Source organism: Mustela putorius, unplaced genomic scaffold (genome assembly GCF_011764305.1).
Source record: "Mustela putorius furo isolate JIRA1106 unplaced genomic scaffold, ASM1176430v1.1 tig00003858_pilon_pilon_pilon, whole genome shotgun sequence".
NCBI classification, from domain to species: domain Eukaryota; kingdom Metazoa; phylum Chordata; class Mammalia; order Carnivora; family Mustelidae; genus Mustela; species Mustela putorius.
In genome coordinates, this window is record NW_025422010.1 from 2,397,950 (window position 1) to 2,410,108 (window position 12,159).

Here is a 12,159-nt window from a genome sequence, read left to right on the forward strand (position 1 = left end):
CATTTACTCATTCATTCACCCAGCCAACGGGGAGTGAGACTCAGACACAGACAAAAAGCAGCGGAGGGAGAATAGGCTAGGGGACCAGAGCGGGGTCTTTCTTCTGTCTCCCAGCCCTCCCGGTGGGGTCCACCGGAGGGATTAAAAGCCAGTGCCAGGACCTTGGGGATGGGGCTGTGGGCCCCAACATAGCCCCCCCCCCACCCCCGGAAAGCCCCCATTCGCTCCCTCTGAGTCATTCCCACCAACCTCAGAAGCCTGCAGGCCTCTGGTAGAAGAATTCTCTGCCATTGAATGATTCCCCTTTATGCTGTCCTCCACCCAGCTCTCCACACCCCACTCCACCATCTAGCGGTCAGGCCATGCCCCTGGCCGATCACATACCTGAGCAACAGTAGTCTTGGGAACAAACAGACAGCCCTCGGCATGGCTCAAGAGCCTGTGCTCATCTTGCCACCATGACCTTGGCCTGCCAGTATGCCCCTCACCATGCCCAGCTGCTGGAGAGTCCCAAACACACTTGACCTCCCTGCTTTCAGCATTAGCTCATGCCCTTCCCTCTGCCAAGACCAGTTCGGGATTCAAGGTCATTTCCAGGAGCCTCTTTTGTCTCTCCTCCAAAGGCAGGAGACCTGAGGATCCCGCTAGCCCCCTCCTTTGATGGTGCCCAGTGTGGCTAGTTCAGCAGTGGCCCACCCTCCAGAACATAGCTGTCACCTACACTGAACCCACAGTGAATGTTTACTGTGCATTTACGTCTTCTATTTTATTGCAGTGCCTTTTGAAAGCAACCCGTCCAATTGTGAACAAAAAAGTAGCTGGTGTGGGTCTAAAAGGCACAGGATGTCTCTATTCCCAACCCTCTGAGGGAAGATGGAAAAGGTCCAGGAAAACAAGCAAATTGGAGGAATCTCTGAAAGGGAGGCCACAGGAACAGGATCGAAGAGGGAACACACCCACCAGAGACCCTCAGGGCAGAACAGATGCGACAGGGAGCAGCTCAGGGCTCAAGCTGGGAATGACACAGGTTGGGTAGAACCCTGGTAGGAAGGCCCTGGGAACCATGAGCTCAGAGGCCAAGGTTAAGGACCCCATTTATTGGTTGGCAGTGCCATCTACTGACACATCCAAGAACAGCAGCCACATAAGCCGCATGGCCTCCTGCAGGATGTCCTGAGAAACTGGGAACCCTGGACCTCTCCTGAGAAAACAGACCACTAGACAAAAAAACAAACATTGGCAGAAGGAACTCTGAGAAACTTGAAAGTGTCATGTGCTTTGACCTGTGCTGTTTCTGTTACGTAAGTTCAATTTCCTAAGTTTTCTGTTCAGGCACGTGGTCGGTGATGAGAAACCCTTGATTATAAAACAGGGTATAGGGGTGCCTGGGTGGCTCAGTTGGTTGAGCATCTGCCTTTGGCCCAGGCCATGGTCTCAGGGTCCTTAAACTGAGCCTCAAGTGGGGCTCTTTGTTCAGCAGGGAGCCTGCTTTTCCCTCTCACTCTACTTGCCACTCCCCTTGTTTGTGCTGTCTCTCTCTCTGTCACATAAATAAAAATCTAAAAAAAAAAAAAAGCAACAACAACCAAAAAAAAAAACCAAAAACAAAAAACAGGGTGTAGTCTTTGTGATGATTAAAGATGCTATGTTCTATTTTTTTTTTTAAGATTTTTATTTATTTTAATTTGACAGAGAGAGAGACACAGCAGAAGAGGGAAAACAAGCAGGGGAAGTGGAAGAGTGGGAAGCAGGCTTCCTGCAGAGCTGGGACCCAATATGGGGGCTCTATCCCAGGACCTTGGGCCCTTGATCTGGGCCCATGACCTGAGTTGAAGACAGACATTTAACAACTGAGCCACCCAGATGCCCCAAAGATGCTACGTTCTTCCCTCCCTAGACCCCACTAGGATGCTAGTGAAACATGTCACCAAAGACTTGACAGGGCAGGAAGTGCAGCTCAACTCTTTCCCCCAAATCTGCTTATCCTCTGATCCTTGTTTCTGTAAAATAACATTCACGCTTGACAAGTGATAACCAAATGTTAATTTAAAAAAAATTTTTTTAGTTTTTTTGTTGTTGTTGCTTATTTATTTGAAAGATAGAGATCACAAGTAGGCAGAGAGAGAAAGGCAGAGAGAGAAAGGGGGAAGCAGGCTTCCTGCTGAGCAGAGAGCCCCATGCGAACCTTGATCCCAGGATCCTGAGATCATAACCTGAGCCCATGGCAGAGGCTTAACCCACTGAGTCACCCAGGCACCCCACCAAACGTTAATTTAGTTGTTTTGCAGGAGCTCAAGCTTTCATAAAGAAGCCAGCAGAATCCAGGACCACTGACTTCCTCTTTGAGCACAACAAAATGAAATTGACCCTTCCACACTCAGCAAACTTCCTGGGGCTGATCTTGAGTCACATGACTCTTCCCCCCTTTACCCTCTTTTGCTGGCCTTTATTTATTTATTTTTTTTAAGAACTTTTTTTTTTTTTTTTTTTAGATTTTATTTGTAAGAGGAAGAGAGCATGCTCACAAGCAGGGAGAGCAGCATGCGAAGGGAGAAGCAGGCTCCCCATTGAGGGGACTTGATCCCAGGACCCTGGGACGATGACCTGAGCCAAAGGCAGACCCTTAACTGCCTGAGCCACCCAGGTGCCCCTTGCTAGCCTTTCAAAATCCCTGACTCTACCCCTTCAGGTAGGCAAGGGTGTGTGAGTGTATGTGTGTGTGTGTACTTTTATCTTACTTTAGATTTATTTATTTGATAGAAAAAGTGGATGCATGAGCTGGGAGGAGGGCAGAGAGAGAATCTCAAGCAGACTCCCCACTGAGTGTGGAGCCCGACTGGGGGCTTGATCTCACCACCCTGAGATCATGACCTGAGCTGAAATCAAGTGTTGGACACTTAACCAACTGAGCCACCCTGGTGCCCCTATTTTATTTTTTTTTAATCACCTTCAGATAGAGTAATTTTAATTCCAAGATAGCTAGCAAACAGTATTATATTAGTTTCAGGGGTAAAAATATAGTGATTCAGCAATCCCATACATTCGTCAGTGCTCATCCTGGTAAGTGTACTCTCTATCCCCATCCCCTATTTCACCCATCCCCCCACCCGCCTCCCCTGTGTGACCACCAGTTTATAGTTAAGAGTCTGCGGTTTTTTTTCCTTTGTTCATTTGTTTTGTTTCTTAAATTCCATCTATGAGTGAAATCATACAGTATTTGTCTTTCTCTCACTGACTTATTTCATTTAGCATAATACTGTATGGCTCCATCCATGTCATTGCAAATGGCCAGATTTCAATCTTTTTCATGGCTGCATAATATTCTGTTATACATACATACGCATATCTTTATTCATTCATCTATCGATGGACACTTTATTCATTCATCTATTGATGCTTCCATCAATTTGTTGTTGTAAATAATGCTGCAATAAACATAGGATTAGATTTTACTTCTTTATTTGACAGACAGAGATCACAAGCAGGCAGAGAGGCAGGCAGAGAGAGACAGGGAAGCAGGCTCCCCGGTAAGCAGAGAGCCTGATGCAGGACTCCATCCCAGGACCCTGAGGTCATGACCTGAGACAAAGGCAGAGACTTAACCCACTGAGCCACTCAGGCCCCCAGGATTACATACATCTTTTTGAATTAATGTTTTGATACTCTTTGTGTAAATACCCAGTAATGGAATGACTAGACCATACACTGTTTCCATGTTTAACTTTTTGAGAAACCTCCATGCTCTTTTGCAGAATGGCTGCACCAGTTTGCATTCCCCACTGACAGTGCATGAGGGTTCCCTTTTCTCCACATCCTCATTGACACTAGGGAATGTTTGAGGCTTGTCCTCTGCATCCTCGCGTGGCAGCCTATACACACGATGTCTCAGTAATGTTTCCACTGTGCGTTGGACAGATGAACTTGGGTTCGGTCACACTAGTGTGAATAGAAGGGCCTACAAGCAGGAAGGAAGGAAAAGAGGAGCGGGCTTTGGTGGGCATGTGTTCAACAACTCAAGACATGGGGCTACGAAAGAAGAGTGCAAAAGGTTGAGGTGGCGAGATTGCAGCCTGGCATGGCCCCCAGAACTCACATCTCACAAAAGCCAGCTGGGTGACATCAGGGGCCTTCTAGACTATACCAGTGAAAGCCTCAATTAGGGCAAAGGGCTCAAAGAGGCTTATCCATCTGTATCCCAGATACCATTCTTAGGTATGAGGGCCCTTCACAAATGACACAAAAAGGTCACAGGAGAAGAAATGCCAATGGATCTGAACACTTGAAAAGTGCCCAGTTTTATTTAAAATATGTAAACCCCCAGAAAAACTAGCTTGAGAATCCACTCCGTCCCCAACCACCTGCCACAGTTAAGTTTTTTAGCACAGAGTACACGCGTGCATGTCACATTATAAGCTCAAATGTGTCCTCCCCCCCACACTCCTGTGTCGAAGTCCTAACCCCCAGTGGGCCCTAATCCAATCTGACTGGTGTCCTTATAAGAGAGATTAGGACCGGCAGAGAGACACAGAAGTGTCTCACATGCACAGGGAAAAGATCACATGAGGACACAGGGAGAAGATGGCCAACTACAAGCCCAGCAGAGAGGCCTCGGGAGAAACTGACCTTGCCAACATCTTGATCTTGGACTTCCAGACTCCAGAACTGCAAGAAAATAAGTTTGTTTTTCTAAGCTCCTTGGCACCCCCCACGCTCTGTGGTATCTTGGTTCCGTGTCCAGAGTTTACTAACAAAAACAATCCATGAGGGCTAGGACAACCTCCACAGACAGCAGTGTGGTGATATCTAGCAAAAAGAGCATGTGACCACAGAATCAGACCTTCAAAGTCAGAAGACAAACTGATGGCTGCCAGAGGGAAAGGGAGGTGGGGGGTGGGCAAAATGGGTAAAGGGGAGTAAGGTGCAGGCTTCCAGTCGTGGAATGAAAACGGCACGGGGATGAAAGGCACGGCATAGGGAATACGGTCCATAATATTTTGATCACATCGTGTGATGACAGGTGGTGGCTACATTCGTGAGCCTAGCATGATGTGTACAGCTATAGAATCACTACACTGTCCGCCTGAAACTGGTATAACATCATGCGCCCACTAAAAAACAAAACAAAACAGGGGCACCTGGTGGCTCAGTGGGTTAAAGCCTCTGACTTCAGCTCAGGTCATGATCCCAGGGTCCTGGGATTGAGGCCGCATTGGGCTCTCTGCTCAGCAGGGAGCCTGCTTCCCTTCTTCTCTCTGTGCCTGCCTCTGTCTACTTGTGATCTCTGTCAAATAAATAAAATCTTTTTTTAAAAAAAGCAGTGGGGCGCAGGGGTGGCTCAGTTGCTAGGCGTCTGCCTTGGCTCAAGTCATAATCCCAAGGTCCTGGGATCGAGCCCCACATCAGGCTCCCTGCTCCATGGGAAAGCCTGCTTCTCCCTCTCCCACTCCCTCTGCTTGTGTTCCCTTTCTTGCTGTGTTGCTCTCTGTCAAATAAATAAATAAAATCTCTTAACAAAGTTTAAAAAAAAAACCCTAATAAATAAAATTTTTTTAAAATAAAAATCATTCCATTTTGAGGCACCTGGGTGGTTCAGTGAGTTAAGCCTCTGCCTTCGGCTCAGGTCATGGTCTCAGGGTCCTGGGATCAAGCCCCGAATCAGGCTCTCAGCAGAGCCTGATGCTTCTACCACCACCACCCCCCACCCCACCCCCCCGCCTGGCTCTCTGCCTACTTGGGATCTGTCTGTCAAATAAATAAATAAAATCTTTAAAAAAATTTTTTCCATTTCCCTCCAACCGCCCCCCCCAAAAAAGACACATGACTCCTTTAGCCAGCAATGCCACTTATGAGAGTGTCCCACAGCCGTACTCAGCAGTGACCCACAGGGACACTGGCAGTAATAGTCACAGATTACTGGTCCATTAGCCGGAATGTGTGGCCATGTCATGGTCCACAGGTGCGGTGGCAGCTGTGCAATGTACCAGTGTAAAGCCTTTTGTGAGCCACTGTGCCTGGCTCAGGGAGATTCCTGGAGCTCATATACACAAGGTGCTCAGAGCAGCTGACACATCAGCAATTATGCTCCATGACTCAGCTGTCCCAACTCTTCCAGAAAAAAAAGTTCTCTGGACACTTGGGTGGCTCAGTCCGTTAAGGGTCTGACTCCTTTTTTTTTTTTTTTCTTTTTTAAGATTTTAGTTGTTTATTTGTCAGAGAAGACACAGTGAGAGAGAGAATACAAGCAGGGGGAGTGGGAGAAGGAGAAGCAGGCTTCCCGCTGAACAGGGTTCCTGAAACGGGGCTCGATCCCAGGACCCTGGGATCATGACCTGAACCGAAGGCAGATGCTGAAAGACTGAGCCACCCAGGTGCCTCAAGGACCTGGCTCTTGATTTCAGCTCAAGTCATGATCTCACAGGCCATGGATCAAGTCCCACATCAGGCTCAATGCTTAGCTCAACTCGGAGTTTGCTTGTTCGTTACCCTCCACTCTTCCCCTTGCTTGCTCATTTATGTCCCCCACCCCTACCCCATCTTTAAAATAAATAAATGTTCTCTAATGAAATGGCCATGTGTCAAGATATTTCTCAGTAACTAGTATCTCCCAGACACCACTGTCTCCCAGCCCCCATGACCCCCTCTCTGCTATTTTCTTTTCAAACGTGGGACTCCACAAAAGAATGCCAGTGGTGCCTCTGATGGCCCAGTCAGGCATGCAGACTTGCTTTAGAAACCTGTTTGACAGCGACTTCGCTGTTTGAAGCCCTTAAAACAGGCTTCATTGAATTGAAAATCCAAAGCAACTGTCCCAGTTCTGTCCTGGTCAGTTTGAAACCCATTTGGTGTTGGTTGCATTGAAGAGAGTCTCCGGGCACAACTTGTAGCTCATCAGGAAGACAATTCTCCTTGCTAACAACCACATGGGTGCCTCAGTCTGGGGGTGTAATGCTGATGCGAGACTGTTGTGTGATTTAACGCAGATGGACTGTCCGGATTCCAGATGTGCATGTGTCTTGTCTTGTATCCCTAACTGGAAGCAAGACTCAGCAAAACAATGTGGTCAGAGATGACCAGATGGTGCTGGGCAGCTTATTGCTGGTTACGACGTTAGGGACCTTCACTATTTCCAAACCTGTGCAGCTGCTAACTATTTTCCCTGCAAAGTCATGTCCGTTGGAGCCATTCTCAATCAGATTATCCTTTCTTGGAGAGACAGTTGTTGGTTTATGGAGTGCAGGCGAGTGAACTGGCTAAGCATGGTGTGGTGCCTCACCATGAACAGCGCCTGCAGAAGAGAACCTAAGTACAAAGAATGTTTCCCTTGTCATTGCCGGCAAAGACGTAAGTTTTAAGGTTTAGCATGATGAGGGGCGCCTGGGTGGCTCAGTCAGTTGGGCATCCCACTTTTGGTTTCTGTGCAAGTCACGATCTCAGGGTCATGGGACCGAGGCCCACATCCGACTCTCTGCTCAGTCGGGAGCCTGCTTCCCCATCTCTCTCTCTGCCTGCCTCTCTGCCTACTTGTGATCTCTGTCTGTCAAATAAATAAATAAAGTCTTAAAAAAAAAAAAAAAAGATTTCTATTGGGCACCTGGGTGGCTCAGTCGTTAAAAGTCTGCATTCAGCTCAGGTCATGATCCGAGGGTCCTGGGATCGAGTCCCTTTTCAGGATCCCTACCTGCTTCTCCCCCTCTCCCTCTGCCTCCCACTCCCCCTGCTTGTGCACTCTCTCTCTCTCTCTGTCAAATAAAGTAACTTAAAAAAAATTAAATAAAATATTGGGTGTCTGGGTGGCTCAGTTGGTTGGGCGACTGCCTTCGGCTCAGGTCATGATTCCAGAGTCCCAGGATCAAGTCCTACATGGGGCTCCCAGCTCCATAAGGAGTCTGATTCTCCCCATCATCCCCCCACCTCCACACAAGGCAGGTGCTCTCAGCTACCCAAATCATCACACTGGCAAGGCTTGGGAGCCTCTGCTTTGGGCTAAAGTTTTGTCTTCCCTTGTCCTCCGAAGCCCTATGGTGAAACCCTAACCGCTAAAACGATGGGGAATCGGAAGTATCCTTACAAAGAGACTCCAGGGAACTCCCAAGCCCCTCCCACCACCAGTCATTATGAACCAGGAAGCAAGCTCTCATCAGACACTGAATCTACCGGCAACTTGATCTTGTGCTTCACGACCTCCAGAAGTGGGAGAAATAGATGTTGGTAAGGGTAAGATGTTTAAGGGTAAGCCACCCAGCCTCTGGTATTTTTGTGTTTGGAATCTTTTTTAATTAACATAGAATGTATTCTTTATTTCAGGGGTACAGATCTGTGATTCCTCGGTCTTACACAGTTCACAGCGCTCACCATAGCACATACCCTCCCCAGTGTCCATCCCCCGGCCACCCCATCCCTCCCACTCCTCTCTCCTCCAGTAACCCTCAGTTGATCTCCTGAGAATAAGGGTCTTTTATGGCTTCTCTCCCTCTCTGGCTTTGTCTTGCTTCATTTTTCCCTCCCTTCCCTTATGATCCTCTATCTTGTTTCTCAATGGGATTTTTTTTTTAAAGATTTTATTTATTATTTGAGACAGAGAGAGTGAGTGAGAGAGAGGAAGAAAGAGCACAAGCAGGGGGAGCAGCAGAGGGAGACGGAGAAGCAGGCTCCCCTCTGAGCAGGGAGCCAGATATGGGATTTGATTTCAGGACCCTGAGATCATGACCAGAGCCGAAGACAGACGCTTGACCGACTGAGCCACCCAGGTGCCCCTCTGGTATTTTTGTTCTAGTAACCCATGTAGCCTGAGACACTGCCTAAGGTTCACAGGCTGGAGGTCTGGAGTGGTGGCTATGTTCTGATGCAAATGCCTTCCGTCTGGGCAAGGAAGGCTGCCAGGTACAGATGGAAGGGAACCCAAACATTCTGGCATCCGAGAGGGAGGGGTGGCTAGGAGGGGGTATGTGGCGTGGGAGGAACAGGTCCCTGGACCAGTACTACAGAGTCTGGCTTGGAGGAGAAGCCTGGTGAAGATATGATGGGGCAGCCAGCCTGGGACAGCCAGCAGGTCCAGGTAGAGCACCATGTCCTTTGTGGGGCAGGACACTGTGACCAGCATGGGGGTCTGAGAGCAGGGATGGTAACCCTAAGTGTGACCACTGCTAATGAGAGGCCACCTCGTTCCCACAGCGTGGGGGTCAGCTAGAGGCTGACTCTTCCACTGCCTGGAAGGACACACCAGAATGAAGATGCAGGAACCTGACACATCAAAGCCGAAACCCTGCAACAAACCCCAAGATGAGGAACCAGTTCCAGGGAATACCAAACGTCAAACCGTCTGCTAGAGCTAGTCCACAGCATGGACTTGAAGACAGACGCCTCCCACCTGGACCAGGGCTTTGTTTCATGTCGCAGCTGGCGCGACAAACCGACCAGGGTCGAGAGGGTAAGAGGATGGTGAAAAGAAATGAAGAGACAAAGAGATGGGGGCAGGAGGAGCACCAAGGAGGATGTCCAATAGTGCCGAGTTTATTCAAGGCTGTGAGGCATTATACAGCTAACAGAAACAATCGTAAGAAAAGTATCTATTTTTAGCCCTTCTACACGATCACGCTGAGCTAGTACCCGCGCCTTGAATCGGGTCGCAACCTCAGCCACGCCTGCCGCCTGCCACTGCCTCTGGACCATGGACCCCCGCAAAGTGAGCGAGCTTCGGGCTTTCGTGAAAATGTATAAGCAGGATCCGAGCGTTCTGCACACGGAGGAAATGCGTTTCCTGCGGGAGTGGGTGGAGAGCATGGGGGGTAAAATACCACCTGCCACTCATAAAACTAAATCAGAAGACAGTATCAAGGAAGAAAAACCAGATAGTAAGAAGGCGGAGGAAAACATAAAGACAGAGTGAGGAGAGTGATCTAGAAATTGACAATGAAGGTGTGATTGAACCAGATAACGATGCCCCTCAAGGAATGGGAGATGAAAATGCAGAAATAACCAAGGAAATGATGGATCAGGCAAATGATGAAAAAGTGGCTGCCATTGATGCCCTAAATGATGGTGAACCACAGAAAGCCATTGACTTGTTCACAGATGCCATCAAACTAAATTCTCGCTTGGCCATTCTGTATGCCAAGAGAGCCAGTGTCTTCATCAAATTACAGAAGCCAAATGCTGCCATTTGAGACTGTGACAGAGCTATTGAAATAAATCCTGATTCAGCTCAGCCTCATAAGTGGTGCGGGAAAGCACATAGACTTCTGGGCCATTGGGAAGAAGCAGCACATGATCTTGCCCTTGCTTGTAAACTGGATTATGATGGAGATGCTAGTGCAATGCTGAAGGAAGTTCAACCGAGGGCCCAGAAAATTGCTGAACATCGGAGAAAATATGAGCGAAAACGTGAAGAGCGAGAGATCAAAGAAAGAATAGGAAGGGTTAAGAAGGCTCGGGAAGAACATGAGAGAGCCCAGAGGGAGGAAGAAGCCAGACGACAATCAGGAGCTCAGGATGGCTCTTTCCCAGGTGGCTTTCCTGGGGGGATGCCTGGAATGGCAGGGGGGGATGCCTGGGATGGCAGGAATGCCTGGGCTCAATGAAATTCTCAGTGATCCGGAAGTTCTTGCAGCCATGCAGGATCCAGAAGTTATGGTGGCCTTCCAGGATGTGGCCCAGAACCCAGCGAATATGTCAAAATATCAGAGCAACCCAAAGGTTATGAATCTCATCAGTAAATTGTCAGCCAAATTTGGAGGTCAAGCATAATGCCCTTCTGACAAATAAAGCCCTTGCTGAAGGAAAAACAACTTCGAACACCTAATGGATGTTGCAATAATACAAACCAGTGTACCTCCGACCTTCTCATGAAGAGAGCTGGGGTGCTGTGAAGAGAATCCCCAGCCCTCTGCTCCCCATGCAGCTGAAACATTCTACAATGGTTTGCCATTAGGGTATTCATTCAGATAATGTTTTCCTACTAGGAACTACAAACTTTAAACACTTTTTAAACCCTAAAAATATTTAAAAACATATTAAAAGGTGTGTTAGTCCCTAAAAAAAAAAAGTATCTATTTTTAGCTGATTACTAAAGAGTTTGCAACATGCAAAGAAAACCCTTCAAGCTTTCCCATTATCTATTTCCCAAGCACCAATAGCAGACCTTCTAGCGCCAGTTGTACTGACTTCAAGGCCACTCAAGACATAGTTTGTGTAAGCACAGCACACTCTTACAGTGGTGTAGTCTATAGCCCGTGCAAGGACAGCAAGGACCAGCCAAGAATTTCTTTTTTTTTTTTTTAAAGATTTTATTTATTTATTTGACAGACAGAGATCACAAGTAGGCAGAGAGGCAGGCAGAGAGAGAGAGAGAGAGAGAGGGAAGCAGGCTTCTTGCGGAGCAGAGAGCCCGATGCGGGGCTCGATCCCAGGACCCTGAGATCATGACCCGAGCCGAAGGCAGCAGCCCAAACCACTGAGCCACCCAGGCGCCCCCAGCCAAGAATTTCTGACCCCAGCCAAATCGTCCCTATCTGACTAGCAAACGTGTGGGAAGTCACATAGGCGAGCGCGCAACATATAGCACAGACCCTTTCTCAGTGCTACTCTACTTAATCGACCTAAGCCTTTTGCTCGGCTATTCAGCCTTTAAAGGAGGCACAAGTCAGGGCCTGGTTTGGTCCTCGTCTCAAGCCTTACCGTGGCCTCCCACAGTTTCAAGTCCCCTTTCTAACACTCTCAAGGATGTCATCACAGTTGGTTGGGGGCGGCTACACCTGGGCTGAGCCCGGTGCTTCTTACTAGGATTCCAGACGTCAGTAGAGTCCTGGGCCAAAGTTTTCTCTTCCAGGTAGCTGAAATGCCTCACTCAGACGTACTGTGCTTACGCTAGATAGCTCGGGACAGGGGCAAGGCTGACATTTTTTACCTTCCCACAAGAGTGCTGTTTTGGTTAGGCATAAACTCTCCTGTGGGGAAACCCATTGTCCTCAGCATTATTTTTCTATTCAAGATGGAGACATTTTGATTCCCAGGCAGAAATGGCTACAAGACTACTATTGGCTGCTGGCTTCTCCAATCTAGATGGTGCCATACACTGGAGGTATTAGAGACAGCATTAAGCCTTGCCATAAAAACAAAAAACAACAAACAAACAAAAAAAAAAACACCAAATACCATGAACTG

At 48.1% G+C, this 12,159-nt stretch overlaps 1 pseudogene; it reads left to right on the plus strand.

Moving 5' to 3' along the window:
• Positions 1-9,652: 9,652 nt before the first annotated feature.
• On the plus strand, positions 9,653-10,781 carry LOC106004818 (annotated as a pseudogene).
• The last annotated feature ends 1,378 nt before the right edge of the window (positions 10,782-12,159 follow it).